At 46.6% G+C, this 27634-nt stretch overlaps 1 protein-coding gene across 7 annotated transcripts in view; it reads left to right on the plus strand.

The window, feature by feature from the left end:
• Positions 1-32: 32 nt before the first annotated feature.
• LOC122172386 (uncharacterized) overlaps positions 33-27634 on the plus strand; it is a 38152-nt gene continuing 10550 nt past the window's right edge. The window contains exons 1-4 of one of the 7 annotated variants that reach the window (XM_065560843.1): positions 75-149; positions 495-588; positions 2388-2471; positions 17569-17733. The gene's annotated coding sequence lies outside the window, so the exon portion shown is untranslated. Of the gene's footprint in view, positions 150-182; positions 589-618; positions 978-2387; positions 2472-17568; positions 17734-27634 lie in introns of those variants that run through there. The other 6 variants (XM_065560844.1, XR_010591335.1, XM_065560842.1 and 3 more) reach the window with 6 other exon arrangements.

The raw sequence follows: 27634 nt of genomic DNA on the forward strand, positions 1-27634 counted from the left end.
CATGTCTCCGCCCAGCACGTGTAGTACGGAGAACTGCTCCCTCTGGGAATATGCTGTTTATGGCGTACGGAGCATGCGCACAAGAACTGCGTATGCTCAGTAACCGCTGCTGAAGCCACTGCCCTCCGACCTGCCCTTATTAGCGGAAGGTTCTAGTGCCTGCTTTTTTACAGGGGCTAAAACGGGGCAAAGGGGGCAAATCGGGGGAGGGGGATGGCCAGGGACTGAGCAGGAGGCGAAAAAGACCCGCCAAGCCTCGCCCAGCCTATGGGGGGGGGGGCGCGGAGGGATAAAGGAGCGATGCGGCAGGGACGTTAGACGGTTGTGGAGGGGAGTTGAGCCGGCTGTGGGTGGCGCGCAGGATGGATGAGGAGGGGCTGGAGGGGCAGCAGAGCAGGTGTAGGGATCTGGTGGCGCCTCACAGGCTCCAGGATCTGTGTCCCCGCCCGAGGGGCAAATCTTCACGTCTTAAAATGTTGTAACCTGCTTCGCAGAGTCACACCCTGGGCTTTCCGCGTGTTAATGAAGTAGGTGATGCCTCGGAACAGTCAGGCTTTGTCCCGTCCCTCGCCTGGACTCCTGAAGGATGTAAGCAGCCAGTACTTTAACAACCTGTCTCATGTATTGACTGCTGCAGGGATCCCCAACGCGGTGCCCGCGGGCGCCCTGGCGTCTAAGTGTGCCCGCGTACAGACAAGCATCCGCCGAAATGCCGCCAAGAAGCAGCAGCATCCAGAGGCTGGATTTTCCGTGGCATTTCGGCGGCGACGCCTCTGGATGACGCTGCTTGTTGGGGGCATTTCGGCGGCGACGCCTATTGACATTGCCGCTTGTCAGCGGCATTTCGGGAACCGGCCAATGGGAGTTTGGAGCCAGTGCTTGGGCGGGGGGGCGGCGTGCAGTGCCCTGTGGCCCCCCTGCCTAGAAGCCGGACCCACTGCTAGCCGCTTCTGGGGAGCAGCGCGGTGTCAGAGCAGGTAGGCACTAGCCTGCCTTAGTTGGGCAGCATCACTAATGGGACTTTTAACGTCCCGGTCAGCAGTGCTGAACAGAGCAACCCAGTGCCTTACCTGCCGCAACCCAATCCCAACTTTGAAAAACGCTGTTTTAGTGTGATCTTTTGCCCAGTAAAGATGGTCTCTAGTACAGGTTTCACTGTACTTCTTTCCGCACCATATGGGCAATCTGCAGCATTCACCGTGAGCGGAAATTACAGAAACAAATAATTTTGTAGAATTTTTAAATGGTAGATACACCTCTACCCCGATATAACGCTGTCCTCGGGAGTCAAAAAATCTTACGGCGTTATAGGTGAAACCGCATTATATCAAACTTGCTTTGACCTGCCGGAGTGTGCAGTCCTGCCCCCCCCCGGAGCACTGCTTTACTGCGTTTTATCCAAATTCGTGTTATATCGGGTCGCATTATATCGGGGTAGAGGTGTATTTAAATGAACATTTACAATATGGAGTTTTTCTGGCTAGGATGTCATGCAGATGTTTTAAGGTATATCAAATCTTGTGCTTCACAGTTCATGGTGATTGCTCCTGATGGCACCATGTGGGAGATTTATCTTCTCATTGCAGAGCAGCAGTTTTCAAACTGTGGGTTGGGACCCCAAAGTGGGTCATGACCCCGTTTTAATGGAGTCGCCAGAGCTGGCGTTAGACTTGCTGGGACTCAGGGCCGAAGCCGAAGCCCAAGCACCACAGGACTGTGGGCTCAAGCTTTGTCTTCAGCCCTGGGTAGCAGGGCTCAGGCTTCGGCTTCAGCCCAGGGTGGCGGGGCTCAAGCTACAGGACCCTCCTGGGGCTGACGCCCTTGGGCTTCGACTTCCCCCTGCCCAGGGCAGCAGGGCTGGTGGGGGGGCTTGGGCTTTGGCCCCCCCACCTGAGCTGTGGTGCTCGGGCAGGTTCGAGCTTGGGTGGGTTCAGGCTTCGGTCCCCTCTCCTGTGGACGTGTAGTAATTTTTGTCATCAGAATGGGGTCGTGGTGCAATGAAGTTTGAGAAACCCTATGCATTGCAAAATTGGCCTGGTGAATTTATGGGAGCGGGTTTTCTTCCCCAGAAATATTAGGTATATAGGTCATTGCTGGAGGCAAGATACCAAACTCTATGGACCAGTAATCCATTCTGGTATGGTCACGCTTGTGATCCTGTTCAAAGTATTTCTCTATTAAAGAGGTGGCTACATTTTTTTATCAATGAATCACAGTTTATTCTTTGTATAAAAAGAACACTCCCCTTGGAAAAAGTAATACACCTGCACATAAAAAAGGAGGGCTACAATTACTATTTTTATGGGGAGACTGTATATCCTGAAATTAGTTTAGTAGTTTTTCCACAGTGTATATTAACTAGAAAATACACCAAATCTTTCTCTCAGGTTGGGATCAAAGACAGAGGAAGTTTTGGGACTGCCCATATTACAAAGCCTAAGTGCCTTCATTGTACTGTACTTCATCAGCAGGTAAAATTTCTTTGTTACTATTATGATATATTAAATAAATATCATATATCAGAAATGAACCAATATTTAGTTGATGATTAGACCTATTTACTAAAGGCTTGATTCTGCATCCTTTACTCACAAAGAATAGTACTTTACTCTTTGAGTAGTCCCATTGATTTCATGGGGAGTACCTGTAGAGTAAGACATTACTCAAGGGATATTAAACCTTGTGCTTCAGTGTTTAAACCAATCTCTAGCTATATGATGCCAGGTCTGACCTATGTGAAAGGCAGATTATCCCACATCTGGTTTCTAACACTCTCACCTCTGCAGCATCTAGTTCTGACCACTGTCAGAGAGAGGATACTGTCCTCAAAGGAGGGTGGTTCTGATCCAGTATGTCAATTTCAATGTTTCTATGTTTGAGAGGCAGAACTGGGCCCTAAATAGTTTTCTATTAAATTGCTATGATCCTTCAAATACATTTGATGCCAACGAACCATGTCAGGAAAATACTAAACCAGAGTTTTGTTCATGCTTTTTTTTTTTTCCTGAGCTTCCCATGATGAAAGCTGGATGAATTAAAATACAAAAACACAAATACAATAAAAATACAAAATACAGTATAAAGAATACAAATAACAACTGGAATGACTCCATACACATTACAAATGGTGCATTATATTGTAAGATTGAAAACAATGTCCTCGTTGTTTCTTCTGCACCTTTACTGCACTGATGACACCCCCCCTTCCCCTCCCAATTTTGTGGTGGTTAGAGTATGAAATTTGGATTCAGAAAGCCTAGTTTCTGTTCCTGGATCATGTGTATGCGTTTACCTGGGGCCCAGAGCCAGTGCAGAGATATGGGCCCTCCTTGCAGATGGCCCTGGCCTCCCACAGATCACCTGGCATATGTATATTTATGAGCAAACTCCACCCTCCAAGATAATAATCCAGATATTTCCTCCCCTTTACTCCATCATGTGGGTTTTCCCATAGGAAGGATTGATCAGGCAGGGGGAAATTTAAAATGCTGTCCTTTGTTTTGAAAGCTCTCTTAATTCTACAAAGCTGTCTCCTAACAGGCACAGGAATAAACACAAATAAACTGTGGACACATTATAATCTTCCTAGACAAATTGTTTATTGGATCAACAGTTCTAAAAGCTCTTAGGCTTTATTTAACAAACAGATAAAGTTGTTTTCTCAGTTATAGCCTAAGTGAAGAAATACAACTATTGAAATGGTTTTGGATTTTTAAACTACAGATTAATAACTAAAACAATTTGCAGTTCACACAAGATAGCAAGGACTTCTCTAATGAGCAGAAGGAGCAGATGATATAAAACAGGAAAAACTGTGGCATATCCAAACTGTCTCTGATTAACAGTTTGTTGTAACAATAACATTGCAAAGGTGCAACAGCAGAAAGTGTTTTAATTATTAGTATATGTGTAATTGTAACATAAACTGGATTAAAGGGATATTAAAATATATTTCCTGGAAAAATAATGACATAAAAAGTATTTGGGGATAGTATGTGCTTTTGAGCCGTTGCCCACATCGGTGGCAGTATCTAGAAGCACTGAGGCTGTAACAGAGATGCTGCAACCAGAGCCCTATCCATGCTAGGGAATTTTACAAAATTATTCCCACCAGTTCTACCACTGATTCAGAAGAAGTGTTAGTGTCAGCGTGAGACTTCATGTAGAATAAGATTCTCTGTCCAGATTACTTAAAGATTTTAGTAAATTTAATTAACATGATGGTAAAAAGCACCAGAGGCTGCTGGAGCCCTTCCTGTATTAGGGTTCCCATTCTGATGTGAGTTTTTCTGTGAAATATACCTAGTGTAGACAGAGCTTAGTAATGCTGAGGAGCAATGAAACTCCTTACTGTGCTGGCCCATGTGCGGAGGCAGTAGTGCTGTGGCTCTGTCCTTGTCTAACTTTATGGATTTTAGCTATCAGCACTAAGTCTCCTAGTCCATTGACACATGGAGCACGAGGACCAAGAATATGACTAGCCCCTGTATGGGGGAACAATAGGGGTGGGAAAATTCCTCATGTTCACCAAGCCTCCTGCCCAACGTTCTTATTCAGGGCTAGGCTCATTCTTCTTATAAACTTGCTCTCTAGAACATAATCTGCACACCTCTCTGTTCTTACCTCTTTTCATGTCTCACATCCCTCCATCTACCTTCTTCATATCCTTCTCCCCATCTTACCAATGGGCTTTATTCCATTCAGCCCTTATCCCTGGAGCCTCATCTCTGACTGAGGTCACTATGTCTCTATCTTTTCCTCCTTGAAACACACTTCTGCCAAACAGCTTAGGACCCTCCTCAAAGAAGTGTTAACAATAGAGGTAACAGGGGGTGAGTGAAAAACAGAGAAACAAAACTGAACAAAATATCATGGAACTAGCAAGATGCATGATAAGTAGGGTGACCAGATGTCCCTATTTTATAGGGATAGTCCTGATATTTGGGGCATTTTTTTCTATAGACGCCTATTACCCCCCACTCCCTGTCCCGATTTTTCACACTTGCTGTCTGGTCACCCTAAATAAGTTCACAGCTCACTCACCCTCTCTTGCATCCATTTCCCCCCCAAACTTTGCTTATGTGTTATCAAGACTCTGACCCTGCAGCGGACAGCATGGGTAGACCCCTAAACCTAAACCTGTGCAAATCCCCACTGAAATCAATGGGGCTCTGTGCAGGTACATACTCACACGGATTCAGTTGCAGAATTAAATCAAAATCCAGCAATAGGATTAGTAGAGGTAATGCTTGTACCATCAGCTGAGCATATATCCCAGAGGTGGCCAAACTGTGGCCCGCGAGCCATCTGCAGTTCTTTTACAGTTAAAGTGTGGCTCACTGAGCCCCCCACATCTGGCCCATTCTCCATCTACCAGACTTGAGGAGGGTGGAAGTTCGGGACCTCTGCCTTGCAGCAGGGTGGGGGCACAGGGGATTCTGCCCAGCAGGGACAAGGGCTCTCAGGGCTTCAGCCCCGCCAGACGTGTCTGCTGGGGCTTGGGGCTTCAGCAGGAGTGGGACTGAACAAGCACCGAGCCCAGCAGGTGCTTCCCACGGGGCAGAAGCCCTGAGCCCCAGCAAGTGTGCCCAGGTTCTCAAACTTCTGAAGATTGTCATATGCGGCTCAGAGGGTCAATAAATTTGGCCAACCTTGGTATATTCCCACCTTTTTCTAAAATTAGGCAAAACCGTGTGGTCTTACCAGATCTGTTGTTCCTCCTGGATTCTTAAATGGCAATGATGACCCATAGGACCTTTCATTTATAGTTAGATGATAGGCTGCAATCATTCCTGTCTAAAACAGATGTTATAATGGGCATATTCAAGTTTGTCACCACCAAGATAGACTACAGTGATACACTCAATAGGAAGACCATTCAGAAGCTCCAGTAAGGTCAAAATACAATGGTTTGCCTGAATTGAGTAGACCTCTCCAAGCACCTATTAACCCTGTACTAATGTGTCTGCATTGGCTCCCTGTTTGCTTCTGTGTGCAGTTCAAGGTGTTGTTGGGTGAAAAGTGTTTAATACTCAGATTGGAGTGAAATTTGATTACCTAAGACTGTCTCTAAGCCCTATAGGTGGCTGTTCATATCAGCTGGAAGGCTCTTGCTGTCAGCTCCCGATACTGTACCTTCCAGGTCCTCCAGCAGGACTTTCTCAATTAAAAGTCTTTGACTTTGGAATTCACTCCCTTTGGTAGTCTGCCAAAGCACAATACTAGCAGTCTTCAGAATATCAGGCAAGTTGCATTTATTTGGTATAACTTTGGGTTGATGTTCCTTTCCGTTAAAATATGGTTGCTACTATTCTGACTGCTGAAGCAGTGGTTTCTATGAATGCTACCACCACGAGTAGCTTTAGTTAATGTGTTTGAAAATGTTGTAAATAAGTGACTAGTTGTGCTGGCAACAGGTGCTTAGAAACCATGAAAATAAATAAATAACAGAAGGGACAGAAGTAGCAGATGGTACAAAAAAATAGAAAGTACAGAATATTTTGGAATGGTATATAAGCATACAAGATACTGCTTATTAATTTAAAAATACACATTGTGAATAAAAAGAACACACTAGTGTCCAGTATAATGTAATGAACAAGGTTTTTCTTTGAAATTTCACAAAATTAAAGAATGGAATATACAAAGGGTGGCATCAGTGGCATAAATCTGTGTCCATGACAGTGTGTGACAACAGAGGATGCTTCTCTGATGAAAAAATTATTGCAGGAAAAAGGATTTGGTTGCAATTTGACTACTGACCATATATTCATTCATTAAAAAAAAGAAGGCACTGTGCATTAAACAGGTGCAATTTAAGATTCTTGTACCAAGTGTAAAAGAGTGAATAAAAAGAAAGTAAAATGTCACATTTTGTTAACAGTAATGAGTGGACATGCCATATACAAATGACAACAATGATATTTCTGCAAACAGCTCCCTACATCACACTGTAAACATTTGCTCTCCAGAGTCTGAAAGTAATTGCTTGAATTGGAACACTATGTTTGGAGGAAGCAATTAAAATCACTCTTCAGCATTCAATGACAGGCTACCTGTAATTCAAGCTTGTTTTGTTTAGTTTTCTTCTTTACTGCTTACAGCAATTTGTCCACTCCAGGGCATTACTGTTCCCTATGACTAAGCAATGCAAAATGTTTAATGATCAGGATTTTATTGACTGGATATATTTTGACCTGCAAAAAGAAAACATTTGGATTTATCACTCATTTCTCCCCACAACTTTTACCCCTCCCCCCTCCAAAAATACATTTTTCTACATTTATGTCTGAAACAGTTGTTCAGGAGTTTTACTGCAAATGATAACATCAAATACAAGTACAAACCAGACAAGATTTTTATTACTTTTGGAAAATGCCTTTCTTGCAAATAATGCATTCTACATGCTTGAAGATCACCCAGAAGTTTAAATTAGTGCAAATCATGTCTGCCTGCTTACTCAGCCAGATTCTGATGTTCCCACTTAACCTCCAGTATTACCTTATTCTTACCTTGATTCAGGAAAACACTAAAGGATGTTCTTAACTTTAGTCTCAGTGTTAAATCCCACTGACTTCATTGAGGCTTAGGCACATGCCTGAAATTAAGCACATGCTAAAGGGTTTTTCTGAATAGAGATGGACTGCTGCTTTGGGGCCTCTGTACTTAGCCCCATTGGTTTGAATGGAACTTCTTGTAGTGTAAGGGACTACTCGACAGGAACAATGCAGTAAAATCTAGCCTTTAGAGGCGGCTCCTGTTTGGGGCGTAATTCAGCTGTGGTCTTTAGACTGCACTGGCTATCAGTTTGTTTCTGGGTCTAATTCAAGGTGTGGCTTTTTATCTATAAGGTTGATTTAGGGACTAAAAGTCCAATAAATTTAAATTAAATTAAAATTTAAAGGAACTTCTCAGAAGACTGTCTCGCTACATTTAAAGCCCATTTGTACTCGTGCACTTTTATGATAAAGAATTTGACTTCATAAGTGCTGTTTGTAAACCAAGTCCCTTTTTCTTACTATTAGCTAAATAGTGAGAGACAACAACACATAACCCAACATTAATGTTTGTGGTTGAACAGCAGCTCCATACCCTGCATTCCATGGTAACCACTCGCATTTCTTTTTATAGGAGCAGTAAATTTTCACCAATGATTCAAGCACAGCATAAAGCAACAGAGACGTAAATAAGCTTGTATAGAATTTCTAAAGGAAACAATGATATGTCAGCAAATATTCATCTTAATTTAAATTAAGCAATCACTTTCTGTGCCTATGAGGGCAACAATGTTAACCTCATTTTGGTGGCAGGATGCTCTTACAGGAATCAGACAACAGCAGCTTCAGTGCTGGTATCATTGACACTGATTCTGCAAGCTGCTCAGTGTGGGTGAACCCCTGTGTTCATGCAGAGCCCCACTGAAGGTGATGGGGCTCCCCAGAAGTGCAGTTTGCAAGATCAAGGCCTTAGGTCTTCACAGCGTACAACTTCAGCAAGGCAGGTTCTGGAGCTGCTTGATGTTATGTTAGTTTATGGGTATGAGTATGTCAGAAATAGTCTCTTTCTAGTCTCTTACTTTGTAAGAGACCAGACCATGTTCTGTATTCAATGATGACTGGTGATCATCTGTGCTGTACAGCTTCTCATCTTCCTCTGGACTGGGCGGTGGCTGTCAGCCTTGCTTCAGGTCTGCTCAGTCATGTTATCTCTGCTTGTTTTTTATTAGGGTCTAGTCAGTCATGTCATCTCAAGAATTAACAACCCCCCTCCCCACTCTCCACTCCTTCCTTCGCTTGGGGCATCATTATTTGTAATCCTTTAGAGACAAGGATGGTTCCACTAATATAGCCAATCTAGTCGTTAGCTCTTTCCCTATATTACTGAGTTCTCAGTTCTCATACTTAGCTGCCTGAGTCTTCAAAGAGCACTTCGCAGTTTTGCACATCAGTATCTGCCTGCCACTCTTCCTGCTCTGACTGTGGCTGACTTCATTAAAGCTAGCAGATGGTAAATGACTATTTGTTGTTTCAGTCTTTATCTCTCTGACTTGAATTTCTCACTCTTAAAAATAAAAAATAACATGGAAATTATAAATACTGCTGCTATCAAATATGTTTCTGTCTTTAGGCTACTTTCATTAAGTATTAACAAGATTTAGGAAGATAACTAATAAGTTGTATATTTAGGAAGGAGCTTTTGTTTGCAAGCTTCTTCTAAAAAAGAATGCAAGTTAATACTTGTGTTAATATTGCAATTACGCTAAAAAATAAAATAAAATGACTGTAAAGAAGGAAGCAATGGCTATTCCTTTCCCATTCTAATTACGTGTCAGTTAGTGATATCTGTGGCTTAGATGGTGCTATGAGGACAGTCCATATTAAAAGACAGTGCATAGCAGTGTCACCCCAGAGGCATCCTGGGGAGTTGGCTGGAGGGTCCCTGTGTGCTGGTGATCTCCAGCTGCCAGAATGGCCTCCAGAGTCTTTTGGCAGCTGGCACAATTTAGAACCGCCTCTGAGCCGCTCCATTCTGTACCAGGAGATCAGCCTTGCTGGCTAAAACCACATTTGCTTTCCCCTTCAGCACTGTGCCAAGCAAAGTTCTGCAAAATAGAGAATCTGGCTTGTAAGGTTTGTAGTTTTCAGTGATTCACTGTATTATGTACAAACCTACTCACTACCTATAGTACAAAAAACCACAAATATGACTAATGGCTTCCTGCTTCCTTGCCATAATACTTATCCACCCTATCATTAGGGTAAATGCAAATAGAAGGCCTGAGCTGTGATCCTAACCTACATAGCTAGACAAGGTAAAACTTTTGATGGAATAATTAATGTATGCGATGCTGTTTAATCATTCATTTAGGACGACTACATTTAAGCACAAGTACCCACCAAGGATTCCAAAAGAAGAGCTGACAGTGAAAGCTTTGTAATTTATAGCACTGGATCTTTCTTAATCTGTGGTCTATGGACCCAGGGCTGGTGCAAGGAAGTTTTGCGCCCTAGGCGAAACTTCCATCTTGCGCCCCCCGCCCCCCAGCCCTGCGGCAGCTCCCCGCCCCCCTTCACTCTGAGGCGCCCCCCCCCACGGCAACTCCCCCCCTGCCCTGAGGCGCCCCCCCCTCCAGGGAGCTGTGCGGCAGCTCTTCCCCCCAGCCCGGGAAGCCATGCGGCAGCTCCCCTCCGCCCTGAGGCACCCCCCCCCGCGGCAGCTCCCCACCCCCTGGCCCGGGGATCCTGCCGGCGGCTCAGACTCCCTCTCCCTTACAGCGCAGCGGCTGCTGTAAAAAAAAAATTGGGGGCACTGCTTTTTGGCACCCCCAAATCTTGGCGCCCTAGGCAACTGCCTAGTTGGCCTAAATGGTAGCACTGGCCCTGTACGGACCAGCCCTTCCTGGTGAGCTGCAAAATGAATTGTTTTGAGAGCCACTCAGTAAAGAACTGGGGTGCTTGAAGAGGAAATGATCTATGATAATTATCTTTCTTTCATGGAGAGGTCCAACAATGAAAAAGCACCTGTTTACAGTGTTTTATGATTATCGACTAGTCTTGTAAAAAAAAATCTAGCAAATTATCTAGTCCATCGTCCAAGTCTCTACATCAGGACAAGGCTGATTTAATATTTCCTGGACCATCCTTTAAAAATGGCCTTGCCACTTTCACCCCTCAATGAGCTGGATTTTTGAATTGGCCCAGGGATTAAAATAGCTAGTTTTGTCAATCAGAATACCTGAATTCTTTTCTTTGATCCTGGATTTTCGTGAAACTTCCCAAGCTAGTATGACAATGTGTTCTGAGAGACTTAGCATTCAATGAGATGGGTACTTGACTTTCAATCAGACTTAGGCTCTTCTGAAGTCCTTTTGAAAATGGGATTTAGCCATCTAAGTTACATAAACATTGCAATACTGAGCAAAGCAACACATAAATATCTTTACAAATCTGGACAAAAGTCCAGATACAGATGACAAGTTACATTTGTTTGTTTGTTTATTTCTGGAGAATCCTATGTTATCAGTGTTAGGAAAAATCAGCAACATCTTTATTTGTAACATCTTGCCTGGTATGTTATAGGAGTAAAACCTTATGATCTAAGGTTCTGTGTCGCACACAAGTTGGAATGAATAGTTTTGTATTAGCAACATTCTTACAGAATGTGTCCGTGGTTCTACCCTAGTGTAAGATCAGAATCAGGTCAATGGACTTTACATTGAGACCCAGTCCTGTTCCTATTAAAATCAATGATTGGTTTGCTATTGACTTTAGTTGGGGCTGAAGCAGGACCCTGCTTTGCTGTAAGTGTAATTTATTTCCATTGCTTTTTTGGATGAGTTTTTAAAAGACTCCTCTACATCTATGGACTGTTTACTAATTATGGGTTCAATCCTGCAAACACTTTTGCACATGCATAATTTTACATTGGGAATAGTCTTATATTGAAAGTATGTGCGTGTGCCCAAGTGTTTGCAGGCTCAGAGTCTATACCTATGCTAAATAGATGTGGGAAAGCCAAAAAATGTGACATTATATAGGATGAACAAGTAGAGAATGTTTATCAGATGAAATCGCAACCAGATATGTCAGATAGGTCACAGGCATTGTTGTGAGGTATTTAAGCTCAAGCAAACTAAAAGTTCAAAGCAACATATAATTATAAAGGAAAATATTTATACAACTGATTCTCTTAAAGTTAATTCCTATTTACAGACTATTAAAACCCATTGTGAAGAATGAAGTTTTATTATTCATCAATTCCCACTTTCTCCTCCAGTTTGATCAGGTCTGTTACCATCAGTGATAGAGTCTATACTGCTGTCTTGAAATAAATATTTAGTTTACTCCACTACCTATCACTAATTTCAAAATGATGTTTTCAATATGTTGCTTAGTGGCTGCAAATCATACAGAGTCTGCTAAAGAAATATCTCCTATATTTTACAGATATTAAAGTTGTTATATGTCACTACATATTTAATTATATAATCAATTGTGCTTCTATAGCACCATTACCCAAGAACCTCAGAGCACTTTGCAAACATTACTATTCTAAGCTTCACAACACGCTTTTAAACTAGGCATTATACCTATGCTGTAGGTAGGGAAATTGAGGTTCAGAGGAATTAAGTGACTTGCCCAATATCACGTGAGGCTGTACAAACCATTCTAAGTCCGGGTTTAAATGGATTCAATTGTTTCACAATTGGTTTGCTTGGTGCAACACTCTGAATCTCAAAAAGGAAAGTGTTTTGAGTGTTTCACTCACTAATTCATGTTGTTGAATTCAGTCTTCTGTGTGTTTGGTCAGGAAGTTCAGTTTAATTAGTAAATCATTTAATTATGCTCTGATATATCAACTTAAACAATATATTATGCATTACAGTTGATTACTAATATTGAAATACACTGGCCAAGGACAGAACCATGGGGAGCAAAAACCTGGAAGAGGAGAAGGAAGAGTATCTACTGAAGGAAATGCTAAAGGAGCGATCAGCAAAGCTAGTGTCACAGAACCCTCATGGAACACACTGTCTCAGGGAGAAGTGGTTAGGTTTATAGTGGCAAAGGCAGTGGAAAGAGAGAGAATGAACATGGAGACAAGACCTTTACATCTGGGAAGGAAGATATAATTAGAGTTTTTGCCAGGGTGATTTCAGTGGAGTTGAGTGGGCAGAAATCGAACTGGAAGGAAATGAGGAGGGAGTTAGAGAATAGGGTTACCATACGTCCGGATTTTCCCGGACATGTCCGGCTTTTGGGGGCTCAAATCCCCGTCCGGGGGGAAATCCCCAAAAGCCGGGCATGTCCGGGAAAATCGGGAGGGAGGGAGGGCTCGGCCGGGGCCTCTTTGGCCGGGGCCGGTGCGGGGCCGGGCCTGGTGCGGGGCCGGGCCGGGGTCGCAGTGCCCGGCCGGGCTGGGCGCGGGGCCGGGCGGGGAGCAGGGGGCCGGGCCGCGGAGCCGGGGGGGGTGCGCCGGGCCGCGGGGGTGCGCCGGGCCGGGGGGCCGGTCCGGGAGCCGGTCCGGGGTTGCGGAGCCGCGGGGGTGCGCCGGGCCGCGGAGCCGCGCTGAGCCGGGGGGCCGGTCCTGGAGCCGGTCCGGGGTCCCGGAGCCGGGGGGGTGCGCCGGGCCGCGGGGCCGGGGGGGGTGCGCGGGGCCGCGGGGGTGCGCTGAGCCGGGGGGCCGGTCCGGGAACCGGTCCGGGGCCGCGGGGCCGGGGGGGTGCGCCGGGCCGCGGGGGTGCGCTGAGCCGGGGGGCCGGTCCGGGGTTGCGGAGCCGTGGGGGTGCGCCAGGCCGGGGGGTGCGCCGGGCCGGGAGCCGCGGGGGTGCGCTGAGCCGGGGGGCCGGTCCGGCAGCCGGGCCGGGGTCACGGGGCCGGGGGGGTGCGCCGGCCGGCAGTGCTGGGTGGGCCGGGGGGGCCAGCCTGGGCCGCACCTCCTCCCCCCATCCCCCCCCCTTACCTGCTTCAGGCTTCCCGCGAATTAAATGTTCGCGGGAAGCAGGGGAGGGGGCGGAGACTTTGGGAGGGGCGGAGTTGGGGCGGGGCATGGGCGGGGCTGGGGGCGGGGGCGGGGCCCCGTGGAGTGTCCTCCATTTGGAGGCACAAAATATGGTAACCCTATTAGAGAAGAGAAAGTTAAGACACTGCTGAGAAAGAGGTGTGGTTTAGTGACTTAGCAGAGAGCTGGGAGTCAGGAAGTCTTGAATTCTAAGGCTAGATCTGTCACTGTCTCACTGTGTAACCTTAAGCAAATCTTTTCATCTCTCTTTATCTCTCTCAGTTTCTCAATCTATAAGCAGTCGATATTTACTTACCAATCTCATAGGGTGTTTACAAATATTAATTAATATTTGTAAAGTGCTTTGAAGATGGACTAATTTCATGATAATGGCTAGGCAGCTGCCAAGTTGATTTGCTTATTTCTGTCCATCAACAAACAATAAATGCTGTATACTTATAAAATGTGCACACAACTAATCCATGTCAAAACATGGTCCTGTTACTATTATCCCTTTTCTCCACTGCCTTGTTTCACCTTCCTGTCTTGTCTTTAACTAAGCCCCAATCCTGCTCATAAGACTGTTTATATGCTTAAAGTTAACCACATGCATAACTGTCTGTATGATTGGACCTAAGATGGTAAACGCTATGGAGAAGGAGTAATTGTTTATTGCATGTCTGTACAGAGCTTAAAACAATGGGGCCCCCTCTTGGTTGAAGCTTCTACACATTACTCTAATACAAATAATAATGAGTGAGTGATTGAGTAGTGAATGAGTAAGAAAGTGCTACATAAATGTATTTTGTTGTAAGCTCTTTGGGGCATGGACCATCTTTTTGTTCTGTGTTTGGATGGCGCCTAGCACAATGAGGTCCTGCCCAATGCCTGGGACTTTTGTGTGGCACTGCAGTATTATTATTACTATTTTATTTATAATGTTTTTGTACTTATGCATTTATTATTTTAGCTCATATCAGAAGCCTAGTGCGTTGTGGTACAGTATGGCAGTGTTGTTTACTTGCTTAGAATTAGGCCAGAGTTGAACTAGTATGAAATTACTTATCTTCCCTTGTGATGCTTCTATTCTAGGCTGAGGTAATTCAGGAAGGCTAAATAGTGTAGTTAGCTACACCATCTGTGTCCTGTAGATAGCTAGACCACGTCAGCCTTGGGTTACGCCCAATTTAACAAGACTACCCATTGTAATAAGAGCATATTCTCATCTGGATATGTCAGGATTTACCCATATAACTGTGCAATCACGCAACTCGCTAGCAAGTCCATAATTCTGAAGAGCTGAATAAATACAGTACTCACTGCAGGCAGTTCACAGTAGTGTGTAGGCTGAAATTTGTTCATGATCCACTCGGCAAAAAACTCTGAATAGCAAACAAGTTTGTAAGAGCTATGAACTGTTTGTAGACGAAGAGAAAAAAGGGCTAATAATTTTACCAGCTCTCCTTGCATACATAAAAATCACAGAATCTTAGAGTTTAAGTCCAGATGGGACAACGAGATCACCTCCTGCATGTTATAGGACATTAAACCCCACCCAGCAGTTATCCTTGTACTGAGCCCAATAACCCAGATTAGATGAAAATATTACAGCCCTAAGGAGACTAAACTATTGTGTGCAACAAGCAGAGAATAGAAGCGACTGAGGTGCACCAGTGCCCGCATGGCCTTTGAAATGGCAGGGAATTGATTTGGTGAGCTATACTCAGATGGATCTATGAATTTATTAATAACCCAACATGCTACAGTAGTCTTCAAAAATTAGCCTAATTTCTGCTTCTTTTAGCCTCTCCATCTAATTAATTTTCATTTCAGGGGAAAAACAAACACTACCTTATGAATCATAGCATCAAGAATGGTCATAATTAAAGACCAAAACTATTAGCGAATGCAAAGAACCAAGATTTGTTTTGTTCTGAAGGAAAACAGCTTACCTGTCTCTACAAGCCAAGAGGCCTGTGGTGAGCATTATTAAATATGGCCAAGAGGCTGACCAATTGGAAAGCAAACCTGTGTTTATTGAGCCCATTTCCAAGCCAGGAAGTAAATGAGTGATTTTTTTCTACGCGCAGTACGTACACACTTCTTACAAAAGGACAGCATATTACAAATTATTTTAATTTTCAGAACTTGTTTTCTTAAACAAGAACCCTTCTCTGTTTATGCACTGCTGTTTTATTTTTATATATTAGACAAAGTAACATTTTGCTGGTTTCATGGTTTGAATTTTGAATTGTGGCTGCTGATAATTCCATCTTTCTTTCTGCCTCGTGGATGCCAAAAGGGAGGGTGATTTAGAGTTTAGTAGTTTGGTACATAAGAGTCCTGGACTCTGCCCCTGGTTCTGCCACTGACACACTATGTTACTTTACCCTCTGTGTTTCATAAGCACCCTTGAATCACTGGATCATGCTGGACTGGAAATCTGGATACCTGAAGTCTATTTTTGGCTCTGCCACACACTTGTGTGATCTTGTGCAAGTCACTGAACCCGTGTGCCTCAGTTTTTCTCTCTGTAACAGGCAGATATTGACTTGTTATGCCTTTTGAAATCTGCAAGTGAGAAGTGTCACGTAAAGTGCATTCACAGTATTATTGTCAAAAGCAACAGAGGGTCCTGTGGCACCTTTGAGACTAACAGAAGTACTGGGAGCATAAGCTTTCGTGGGTAAGAACCTCACTTCTTCAGATGCAAGTCTTGCATCTGAAGAAGTGAGGTTCTTACCCACGAAAGCTTATGCTCCCAGTACTTCTGTTAGTCTCAAAGGTGCCACAGGACCCTCTGTTGCTTTTTACAGATTCAGACTAACACGGCTACCCCTCTGATACTAGTATTATTGTCATTAGTATTATTTATATTTATTTCAGTGTTCTCATCTGTAAAATGGGAATAATAATTACTTGTGAGTAACTACAGGGGTTTTCAGAAGTTAGATTCATTAATGTCTGTAAAGTGCTTTGAGACCCTGGGAAGGCAGGCACTATAAATATGCAAATAATTATTTATGTTTAATTTTATCACATGCATGTCACATAAAGCTCATCTGTAAAGGGTGGCCACAGAGCAGAAGGAAAAAGGAAGATAGTGATGTTATTGTATCCATGAGCGATGTTAGAACAACAGCCATAATAAACAGGCACAAGTATAATAACCAAATGGATCAACAGTTGAAACTCTGCATCATACAATACTGTACTGTATAAATTATCAAAGGGTTAGCCGTATTAGTCTGGATCTGTAAAAGCAGCAAAGAGTCCTGTGCCACAGGACTCTTTGCTGCTTTTACTGTATGAATGGTGACTATAAACCAGGGATGTTAAAATGAGGTTCGATTCTGTGTTAGTTCAAATGTCTACTTTCAGCATAAGCTCTGAAAGATACAGTCACTTGGTACCCCCTCCTAATTAAAAGGCAGATTGTGCCATTAGGTCATTAAGGTTGTTGTTTCTTTGTTTGCCTGTGTTTGTTTGAGAATTCCCCATCCAGGTCAATGGGCAGTTCTGCTTAAAAATGGAGTGTGCTAAGCCTGGGAATTTTGAAAGTGCTCTATGTTGGACAGGGATGATGTCCCTAGCCTCTGTTTGCCAGAAGCTGGGAATGGGTGACGGGATGGATCACTTGATGATTACCTGTTCTGTTCATTCCCTCTGGGGCACTTGGCATTGGCTAGGATACTGGGCTAGATGGACCTTTGGTTTGACCCAGTATGGCCGTTCTTCTGTTCAATGTTGTCTTAGCTTTGTCCCCATTTATGTCAAAAGGAATTTTACCATTGATTTCAATAGGAGCAGAGTCAGACCAAGGCTGAGACCTTTCTAAAGTCCCCATCTACACTGGTGCACACTCATGTTTTGTCCCTTATAGAGAAGAGCTACTAACATTGCTATTTACACAGTGCCCACAGAACAGGGAGCTCTCCTGTGCACAAAGTATCTAGGTTGGGTGTGGAAGATCTGGCCCTCTATATTTAGCCTAAGCTATTCAGAAATATTAATTAATATTGGGTATTTAAGTACCAACATTTCTAATGGCTATTTATTATTTTTCAGCACCAGAGACCTCACAGTATAAACGAGTCAGATGTGTTCTCCAAGGAGCTTGCTGCAATCTAATTTCAGACATGACACAAGATAGGGAGTTACAAAACTGAAGGGAAGAGTTGCAAGAGGAAGGACAGAGTGAAAGCACTAAGATTACATGGTTACTCAACAAAGGTTAGTGCGCATCACCAGGAAGCAAAATGTGTGTGTGGAGGGGGGGGGGAATTAGTATAACTAAAGATTGAAATGTCGTTGCTGACTCATTTCTTGCAGACAAATGTGAGCTAAAAGGAAAGGTTTGAATTTAAAAGGTCCCGGCAGACCAACTTAGAGAGAGCAATCCATAGAGGAAAGCATGGACAAAAACACAGCCATGGCTGTGGGAGAAGTCGATAAACGAGGTGTCACGTATGGCATCATTGTCAGACTGGAGTGGGCAGGAATTCTGTGATAGGAGACTAGATTCAATAATGGGCAACACTCAAGAACATTAAGAGTAAAATGTAATGGAAACACGTGAAAAAAAACCCTATATTTAACTTGGTAAAGATCCTTGGGTAAATTTGGAAAAGTAAAGACATATCCTGTGTGTGAAGTGTGATTCATACAGTATTCAGATCAGAGTGGGATGCAGGGCAGCGATTCCACAGGGCATTGTGGGGATTGAGCAGTCCTGCAGGAGGCAGGGGGTAATTCAGGGACCTCATAGAGGTATGTTTCAGGTGAATCAGTGAGGTGAAGTTCTGGGCCAGATCCTAGCAGGTTCTGAGCATCTCCTGTGAGGTGCTGCATACCCTCAAATACCATTTAACCTTGCAGAATCAAGCTTTCCAATTAGGCAATATGCTAGTGAAAACCTACAAGCTGACCCATCTAACAACCCCCATCATCTCCATCTGCCAACCAAAACAAAAGTATAACGGTCTTAATTGTGTTAATATTTGATTTGTGTGAGTTTCCCTACACTAAACTTCCAGAAAGGTGATAGTCAAGAGCAGCACTGAGCAGTATTAGCCATGCTGTTTCTACATCTGTCTCACCTGCAAATAAGTGCATTCTTCTTCGTGTTTGCTCATATCCATACCAATTAGGTACATCGTGCACAGTCATCAGAAAGTTTTCCCTTAGCAGCACCCATCGGGTCGGCTGTGGAGCCCCCTGGAGTGGCGCCTCCATGGCAGTGAATATAGGTCCCTGCTGACCTGCTGCCTCCTCAGTTCCTTCTTACCGCCAGTGACGGTTGTTGGAACTGCGGTCGCTTGCTTTGCAAGTGCTTCCCTTAGCTTGTTATTTGTTATAGCTCATAGTTCTTAGTTTATAATTGTTAAGTAGTTAGTTGAGTTAGTTAGTTAGTGATAGGAATAGTTGGAGTGTTGTGTTCCCACACACCTCCACCCACCCCCCATATCCTTCCCCTGGGCTATGGGGCATGCCTCTGTCCCACGGGTGACCCCCACGGAACCTGCCACAAGCCCATGCCAACGGGTGACCCCCACGACTCTTGCCTTAAATGTCTGTGGGAGGCACACCAGACAGAGAGGTGCAAAATTTGCAGGGTGTTCCACCCAAGGACAATGAAAGAGCGAGACTTCACTCTCAAGCAGATCCTGATGGAGGCAGCTCTTCGTCCTCAGCCAGCCCTGGGCCAATAGGATCCGGCACCGAGCACGTCCATGCGAAGTGCTCCGGCCTTTGTGCGTGATACGGGGCTGAGGAAGGATTCTGGCCAAAGAGACCGTTGACACCGGTGCTCCCTGGCATCGAAGTCCATGGAGGCAACTTGGCACTGCTCCCACTCCCCGGTGCTGCACAAGCAGTACAGGAAGACGGACAGAGGCTGCTCCCCTGCGCCAAAGACAGCAGTGCCAGCTGGTGCAACCAGAGTGCATCCAATGCAGGAGCACCCGGTGCCGGAGTTACAGGAGACGGCACCGTCAACTTCAGTCCCTCAAAAGAGTCCGTTGAGTCCGGTGCCCATAGACTCTCCTGATCAGGAGTGCCAGGTGGAGGAGTTGGAGCTCCCCTCCACCCAAGACACTTTTGAGACCATGATGGCACCTCAGTTCCTGACTGGCAGAAACAGGCCTCTGGCACCGCAGCAAGCGGCACTGTCTAGAAGAAAACTTGCCATGATGAGGTGGTGACCTTCATCAACATGGCACTGCCCCCCATGGCACCGCTCCTTGACACCACCATCGTGGCACCATTCTCCGGCACCGGCTTCCAGATGGGGTTCCCCGGTTCCATTTAGGTATCGCTCCCCATCACTGGCACCAAAACACCGGTTCCCAGAGCAGATGGAGCGGCACCGGTCTCCAGCTCCGTCTGAGTGGCACCGGTTCCCAGCACCGGCCGAGCAGCGCTGATCCCTGGCACCTGCTGAGAGGATCAGCACCGAGAGCCACAGTGGCAAACAGGACAACACCAGAGAGCAGGAAGGACAGGAGGGCCTGGCGCCACCTCTGGCTTTGTCATCTTAATCGCCGGATGAAGCGCTGGCAGGGGCTTCAGCCTCAGGACCGCCCCCCATTGATAGCAGGGCCCATCAGGACCTGCTACGCAGGATGCCTGCAACATGGGGTTGGAGGCAGAGGAGGTGGTTGAATCTGAGGACCCCATTGTCAACATTTTGACACTGGAAGGGCCATCCAGGTTCGCTCTGCCCCTTATAAAAACAATCCAAAATAACATCAAAACTCTGTGGCAAACCCCTGCATCCATTCCCTCGACAGCCCTCGAAGGAGTACGAAGGGTACCCTGCTTGTTAGTGGTGTCTGCCATGAACAAGAAGGAGAGACGGGGCAACAGGGACCGACTCCAAAGTCTAAGGAGTCGAAAAAGACGGACCTTTTTGGTCAAAAGGTCCATTCAACTGGGAGGCTGCAGCTGAGGATAGCTAACCAGCAAGCTATCCTCAGCAGGTACAACTTCAATTCATGGACCTCCATGTTGAAGTTTAAAGTATTGGTGCCACTGGACTCGAGATCAGAGTTTGTGACAATAGTGGAGAAGGGCAAGGCAGTGGCATAGACCTCTTTACAGGCCTCACTGGATGCTGCGGACTCTGCCGAACGAACCCTGTCCTTGGGCATCACTATGAGAAGAAGCTCATGGCTTCAGGCATCCAGGCTTCCCCCAGAAGTGCAGCAAACACTATAGGACCTGCTGTTTGACAGTGCAGGCCTTTTCGCGGAGCAAACGGACTCCAGGCTGCACAGCCTTAAAGCCTCCTGGGCTACTATGAAGTCATTGGGCATGCACACACCAGCAACCCACGGTAAACATTTTAAACCCCAGCTGCAACAGTGCTCCTATCCCCGACGACTGAAGCAGGATTTCTACAGAAAGCGGGGCAGGAATGGCAGGCACAAGCCGTCCCATCCTCCGCCTGGCCAGGGCCAGGGCCAGGGCCCGACTACACCGTCGTCGGGCTCAAAGCAGGCCTTTTGAAGGTGTGCCTGAGGACGGTGCACCAGCCACAGCACCGGATCCTTCCCCTTGTTTTCTCAACCGTCTGTCCCACTTTTACCGTGCTTGGTCCCAAAATAACATTGGACTGCTGGGTTCGCCACATGGTAGAAGTGCACAGATGCTCTTCACCTCGGGGGCAGTGGAGGAGGTTCCTCAGGAGCTATGGGGCAAGGGATTCTACTCCCGACATTTCCTAATTTCCAAAGCCAAGGGGGGGGTCTCAGACCCCTTTTAGACCTGCGAGGCCTCAACATATTCATGAAAAAGTTGAAGTCCTGCATGGTCTCCCTAAGTGCGATTATTCCCTTTCTGGATCCGGGAGACTGGTACACCACCCTCGAACTCAAGGATGTGTACTCCACATCCATACAGCCTGCTCACAGACAATTCCTCCGGTTTGTGGTCAACCACAACCATTACTAGTTCATGGTCCTCCCCTTCGGCCTGTCAACAGCCCCCTGAGTGTTCACCAAGTGCATGTCGGTCGCAGCAGCCTTCCTCCATCGGAGGCAGGTGCAGATATACCCATACCTTCATTACTGGCTGCTCAGGGGTCGTTCGAGGGAACAGGTGGAGTCTCAGCTATGCTTCGTCAGATCAACCTTCAAAAGGTTGGGTCTCCTTCTCAACATGAACAAGTCAACCCTGCTACCGACCCAAAGAATAGAGTTTATCGGTGCAGTGTTGGACTCAGTCTGGCTGGGGCATTCCTGCCGGAGGCTCGCTTCCAGTGATGACTGACATCATACAAGGCCTCAGACGGTACCCTATCACTACAGCAAGGGGGTACCTGAGTCTTCTTGGCCACATGGCAGCATGCACATATGTGGTACAGGATGCCAGACTGAGGCTCAGACCTCTCCAAGCTTGCCTTGCCGTCTGAGGTGCGACAGCCTAGACTCTGTGGTCACCATTCCAGTGCAAGTCCTCGAGTCCCTCTGATGGTGGCTTGACTCTCAAAAGGTATACTAGGGAGTCCCCTTCAACAGACCTCAGCCCTCTCTGCAGGGCTGGCTTTAACTTTTTTGCCGCCCCAGGCTAAAAAGAAGAGCGCCACCCCGCCGTAACACCCCCCCCCCCAGCAGCGCGCCAACGACCCCCCAGCGCCACGCCACGCCGGGCTGCCCAAACCCCTGGAGCGCCGGGCTGCTCAACCCCCCCCCCCCCCGAGCTCCAGGCTGCCGAAACCCCCTCCCCCCCACCGAGCGCCTCAACAGGCCGCCCAAACCCCAGGAGCGCCGTGCCGGCCAAACACCGGCTCCGGCCCCGAGCGCCGTGCCGGCAACCCCCCCCCCCACGAGCGCCACGCCGGCCAAACCTCCCGCCCCCCGCCCCCACGAGCACTGCGCTGGCCCAGCCAAACCCCTGCCCCCCCCCCGAGCGCGGCGCCGCCCAAACCCCTGCCCCCGCCGAGCGCTGCGCCGCCCAAACCCCAGCCCCCACCCGAGCGCAGCGCCGGGCTGCCCAAACCCCCGCCACCTGGAGCGCCGGGCCGCCCAAACCCCCGCCCCTCCCCCGAGCGCCTCGCCAGGCCACCCAAACCCCCAAGTGCCGCGCCTTGCCGGGATGGCCAAACCCCCGGAGCGAATCCCCCGCCCCTCACCCCCGAGTGTCGCGCCGCCAAAACACCCCCCGCGCTGCCCAGCCGAAACAAAACAAAAAACAAAAAAGAACCCTCTGCTGAACAACAACAAAAAACAACACCGCAAGTGCCCCATGCCACTCCAACATTGGCCGCCCCTTCTAAGGTGCCACCCCAAGCACGTGCTTGGTCAGCTGGTGCCTGGAGGTGGCCCTGCCTCTCTGTCCCCGGTAACAGACATGTCAATGCTGGGATGGGGCGCGCACCTGGGAGATGTTCAGATATAGGGCTCTAGTCTAAGGACGGGCCCTCGCTTCATATCAACATCAAAGAGTTGAGGGTGGTCCGACTAGCGTGCCAAACCTTCCAGACCCAGCTGCAAGGCCAGTGCGTGGCGTTTATGACAGACAATACAACTGCGGTGTTTTACATCAGCAAGCAGGGTGGAGCCCATTCCTCTCCCCTGTGCTGGGAAGCCCTTCTGTTGTGGGAGTTCTGCCTAGCCATTCCATTCACCTGGAAGCGTCCTACCTCCCAGATGCCCAGAATGAGCTAGTGGACTGCCTCAGCAGATCCTTCCACAACCATGAATTGTCTATCCACCCGGACATCATACACAACATTTTCCAGAGGTGGGGAGCTCCCCAGGTCGATCTGTTCACCACACGAGGCAACAGAAAGTACCTGTAATTCTGCTCTTTTTAGAAGCGCAACGCGGGCTCACTTGCGGACATGTTCCTCCTCCCCTGGATGGGACGTCTGCTGTATGCATTCCCACCGTTCCCACTCGTACACTAGGTCCTGCTCAAGATTTGCAGAGACAAGGCGGCCGCTATACTGGTGGTACCAGTGTGGCCTCGCCAACACTGATACACCTCGCTCCTGGAGCTGTCAGTGGATGCCCCGATCACCTTGGCCCTGTTCCTGGACTTGATCACCCAAGACCATGGTTGCCTTCACCACCCCAACCTCCAGTCTCTCCATCTCACAGCCTGGAAGCTTCATGGCTAAACCCAATAGAGCTCATGTGCTTAGAGCCAGTGAGGGAGATCTTACTTGGTAGCAGAAAACCCTCCACTAGGACTACCCACCTGGCTAAGTGGAAGAGGTTTACATTCTGGTGTACTCAGGGCCGCACACCCCCACTACAGGCGCCCATACCGCTCATCCTGGAGCACCTGAAACAGCAGGGTCTAGCACCATCATCCATCAATGTGCACCTGGAAGCCATTTCGGCCTTCCACCCAGGAGCAGCCAGGCATTCCTTTGCCAACCCCATGGTCGGCCGTTTCCTTAATGGTCTGGAAAATCTGTACCCGCAAGTTAGACAACTGGTTCCGGCATGGGACCTTAACCTGGTCCTCTCCAGACTAATGGGGCCCCCATTTGAACCACTGGCGACTTGTTCGCTCCTCTGCCTACCATGGAAGGTAGATTTCCTGGTCACCATTAGCTCAGCAAGGACAGTGTCTGAGTTAAAGGCCCTCACCTCTGCCCCCCCCCCCCACACACACACACAGTTTTCTTTAAGGACAAGGTCAAACTCAGACCTCACCCGGCCTTTCTTCCAAATTGGTGTCCCAATTCCACACCACACAGGACATTTTTCTACCAGTATTCTATCCTAATCCTCACAATAGCCTAGACCAGAGGCTCTACGCACTGGATGTTTGTCGAGCGCACAAAGCTATTTCGGAAGTCGAACCAGCTGTTCGTAGTGGTGGCAGACCAGATGAAAGGACTCCCGGTCTCATCACAGAGGATCTCATTGTGGCTCACGTCTTGCATCTAGATACGTTATGAGTTAGCCAAGGTTCCAGCCCCAGCACTAATGACGCATTCCACAAGGGTGCAGGCCTCATCGATGGCGTTCCTGGCCCAGGTCCCTATTCAAGAGATCTGAAGGGCGACAACGTGGTCCTTGGTTCATACGTTCACCTATCATTATGCCATCACCCAGCATGCCCGAGATGATGCAGCATTCGGCAGAGCAGTGCTTCACTCAGCGATTCCATAATTCCAACCCCACCTCCGGGGTAGGGCTTGGGAGTCACCTAATTGGGATCAATATGAGCAAACACTCAAAGAAGAAAAAACGGTTACTCACCTTCTCGTAAGTGTTGTTCTTTGAGATGTATAGCTCATATCCATTCCAAACCCACCCTCCTTCCCCTCTGTCAGAGTAGCCAGCAAGAAGGAACTGGGGGAGGCAGCAGGTTGGTAGGTACCTATATTCACCGCCATGGAGGTGCCTCTCCAGGGGGCTCCACAGCCGACTCGATGGGTGCTGCTAAGGGAAAAACATTCTGACGATTGTGCACACGGCACACACACCTAATTGGAATGGATATGGCAAAATATCTCTAAGAACAACAGTTACAAGAAGGTGAGTAACCGTTTTTCAACTTGGAAGCCAGTGGCAATGTCTGCTCCTCCACCCACTCGCAGTCATGTTAGTAGCCTGTGCCTGCTTTTCTGTCCTGTCAGTGGGCTATAATTGGCTGAGATTGGCTGAGTGTTCAGATTCTGCATGTGATAGATGGAATGGGATATAGCAATGTGACACATAAGAACAAAATGAAAGTATGAAGCAGCAACATTTTAAAGTGACTTTTAAAAACCTTTGTTCTTGAAATTGTAAAGCAATAGCATATGGCACTGCCACCCCACAAAGCTAAACCATTTCTGTGGAGTATATGACTCTTCAAGTCTCTTGGCTACCAATCACCTGGGTAGGGGCTGAGCTCATCACCCTCAGCTCCCCCTGACTCCACTGAGTAGGAATCAAAAGTATTCTGATCCTCTTGAAGAATCAGTACTTTGGTCTCCAGGGTCATTTGATGGATGGAGGGGAAGCAGCTGTGGGAGCATTCCTGCCAGAATAATAAGCACTAACAGGAACTCTGGAATAAGAGGTCATGTAAAGTAACGCACATGGAAACCATAATCTCAACTACATATATAAGATGGTGCGGTCTAAATTAGCTGTTACCACTCAAGAAAGAGATCTTGGAGTCATTGTGGATAGTTCTCTGAAAACATCCACTCAGTGTGCAGCAGCAGTCAAAAAAGCAAACAGAATGTTGGGGATCATTAAGAAAGGGATAGATAATAAGAGCAAATATCATATTGCCTCTCTATAAATCTATGGTACGCCCACATCTTGAATACTGTATGCAGATCTGGTCGCCCCATCTCAAAAAAGATATATTGGAATTGGAAAGGGTACAGAAAAGGGCAACAAAAATGATTAGGGGTATGGAAAAGCTTCCATATGAGGAGAGCTTAGTAAGACTGGGACTTTTCAGCTTGGAAAAGAGACAACTAAGGGGGGATATGACAGATGTCTATAAAATCATGACTGGTGTGGAGAAAGTAAATAGGAAGTGTTATTACTCCTTATAACACAAGAACTAGAGGTCACCAAATGAAATTAATAGGCAGCAGGTTTAAAATAAACAAAAGGAAGTATTTCTTCACACAACACACAGTGAACCTGTGGAACTCTTTGCTAGGAGATGTTGTGAAGGCCAAGACTATAACAGGGTTCAAAAAAGAACTAGATAAATTCATGGAGGATAGGTCCATCATTGGCTTTTAGTCAGGATGGCAGGGATGCAAAACCATGCTCTGAAGTGTCCCTAGCCTCTGTTTGCCAGAATGTGCAACAGGGGATAGATCACTTGATTACCTGTTCTGTTTATTCCCTCTGAAACACCTGGCACTGGCCACGGTTGGAAGACAGGATACTGGGCTAGATGGACCATTGGTCTGACCTAGTATGGCCATTCTTAGGTTTTTATGTTATGCATTTTGCTTTCTGAGCAGCAGGAGAAACTGAATAAAACAGGAGTAGCAGCTGGGGAAGGACTCAGGGAAATATATAAGGACTATAAGGAACTATACCATGTGTATTTTAATTAAATGTAGACAAAATTTTCCCATAGTATAATTTACATAGCCTTTAACAAAATAACTCAAATACTTAAAGTTAAAAACTGCCCAAGTATTTTCTCGATTGTGGCCAGAGTTTCACCTCCCTTAAAAACTTCTTGCTTACAAAATCAGACATAAAAATACAAAAGTGTCACAGCACACTATTACTGAAAAATTGCTTGTTTTCTCATTTTTACCATATAATTATAAAATAAATCAATTGGAATATAAATATTGTTCTTACATTTCAGTGTATAGAATATAGAGCAGTATAAACAAATCATTGTATGAAATTTTAGTTTGTATTGACTTTGCTAATGCTTATTATGTAGCTTGTTGTAAAACTAGGCAAATATCTAGATGAACTGATGTACTCCCTGGAATACCTCTGCATATTCCCAGGGGTACATGTACCACTGGTTGAGAACCACCAGCTTACAGTTACTCCCTGGGAAGAGGGAGTTGTGAGGCTGGCAAACCCAGAGGTGGGGGGAGAGCTAGAAGGTAAGGAAAGGGCTCAGGGAAAGGTAATAAAGTCAAGGAGGGAACAGACATTGGCTGCTGATTAAAGGGTCCGAGCTGAAACCTGGAGTAGAGGGTGGGCCTGTGTTCCCCTGCCAACCACTGAGGGGATGGCATGGGGGCAGTGAATGGGAAGATGGCCAGAGACTGATAGTGAGGAAAGACTTTGATACCCCAGATTGAAGAAATATGTAGAGTGACCTGGCTGGAGGGTCAAGGCTCGAAGATGATGGAGTTGCTGTGAGAGATCATACAGCAAGAAGCGGAAGGGGACATTAGAACTGAACAGAGCTGATTCCCAGACCGACCAAGAGGAGATACCACCTGCAGTGAGTGGACCCCATGACACTCACTTTTACTTCTTTTTCCAGGATTTCAAGCTCTCGGTCAGGACATATTGGAAATGTTACGAAGTATCTTGGTGCAATGCTGTGGTACCATTTTATATTGTAAGATTAGCTGCAAGAGAATAATCATATCATACCATTGTATTATACAGCATTACTAGATCTGAGGCTGACTGATTTTAGAGGAGCTCTCAATGCAGTGTCAGAATATGTCCTG

Source organism: Chrysemys picta, chromosome 11 (assembly GCF_011386835.1).
Source record: "Chrysemys picta bellii isolate R12L10 chromosome 11, ASM1138683v2, whole genome shotgun sequence".
NCBI lineage: Eukaryota > Metazoa > Chordata > Testudines > Emydidae > Chrysemys > Chrysemys picta.